The sequence below is a fragment of the Dipteris shenzhenensis genome, chromosome 31 (genome assembly GCF_047967505.1).
Source record: "Dipteris shenzhenensis isolate YYH24624 ecotype China chromosome 31, Dip_SZ_1.0, whole genome shotgun sequence".
NCBI lineage: Eukaryota > Viridiplantae > Streptophyta > Polypodiopsida > Gleicheniales > Dipteridaceae > Dipteris > Dipteris shenzhenensis.
The window spans coordinates 38,679,061-38,680,408 of record NC_141626.1 but is presented as its reverse complement, the minus strand read 5'-3'; the positions used below and the strand labels follow the sequence as shown (position 1 = coordinate 38,680,408).

Sequence of the window (1,348 nt, the reverse complement as noted above, 5' to 3'; positions counted from 1 at the left end):
ACCTTGATGCACTTATGAATTTTTGTGAGGCTCATTATTTAAAGATGAACCTGGGTAGAAGATCATGATTTTCCACACATCTCGGGAAGCTACACATCTAGAGTAGTTTAGCTTTGATGGGGTGATTTTGTAACTGTGCCAAACTTTGTCGATGGAGTGGTAAGAAATGATGATGTGGCATTGTGTTATGATATGGTAATTTATCTTCACGTTCTGCTTACAAAAGAATGCCTACTATGTGCTTAGGCGGCACTTGATGATGTAGCCCTACTGACATGACTTGATGATGTGGGATGATGAAGTGCATGCTAATTGGATTTGTTGACATGGCAATTGTGATGACATGGCATGCTGATTGTGCATTGATGGTATGGTAGTGGTGCCACATGGCATAGAGGATAAGGCTATCTTCTTCATGGTTGAACTACCACGTGGTAGTGTGTGGACCCACGAATCGTGCATCTTATATGTACTTTACAGTCCCGTTTTCAAGCCCAATCTTCAAGATGAGACCAAGCATGTAGGCCTGATTGAGCAAAGGGTATGCCGCTCCTGCCAAAGTCGAGAGTCAGTGCTTTCAGTCCCATTTTTATGACCCCATGACTAAGTGTGTCGTATTTGGTGCTTTTGCTCTCTAAGTGTGCGTGCCAAATAGTGCATGTTTGCCTAGTGCCTTGACTCAGTGTCGATAAATTATTTAGTCTCTCCTCCATGAGTCGTGCTCGCCAACCTTGTCGTTGGGCTAAATGTTCCTAACATGACCGAGTTTTTTTTTGCGACACGATGGTGTATAGTCCATTGCCAAGGCTTTTGAAGAGGTCATAGGAGAATATGGAATGCTTAATGGACACATGGCGGACGTGCAAGACGAGATATCCCATAGGTAAACATGCAAAAGGGGGTGAGGGGGGGCCTTCTTAAGGCAGCCTGCAGCCCTCATCCTCTCATACCTTTCTCGGCCTTTTGGCTAAGATCAAGTGTAGTATCTGTTCTTATCAGTTTAATATCTGATACGTGACCCATCGGGTCACATGATATTAACCTAATTTCTTTCAGGGGGCGGCCCCATCCGGCAGCTTGCTGCCCGGGACCGCGCGCGTCGCCTCTGTCTTGCACTATCTCAGAGGCCTGGCGCACCCCTTTTCCTCCCCTTCCGGGGGGAGGAGCCCAACTCAAATCCTAATAAGGAGGGTCGACTGATTTTCTGTTGGTTGCTGTTCGAGACGACGGAGGCGCAATTCTGGACTCTGGAGGCTCGCAACAGCAGGGTTGGTCCATGGGTAAGAAAATTGACGAGGTACACAGGACTGAAGATGCGGCTAAGATGTTGCCATGCGTAGCTCGTCAT

General features: G+C 47.0%; 1 non-coding gene across 1 annotated transcript; it reads left to right on the top strand.

The window, feature by feature from the left end:
• The first annotated feature begins 946 nt into the window (after positions 1-946).
• On the top strand, positions 947-1,142 carry LOC147881435 (U2 spliceosomal RNA). Its single transcript, XR_015540509.1, has one exon. It is a non-coding gene; the product is annotated as a U2 spliceosomal RNA (small nuclear RNA).
• Positions 1,143-1,348: the final 206 nt, after the last annotated feature.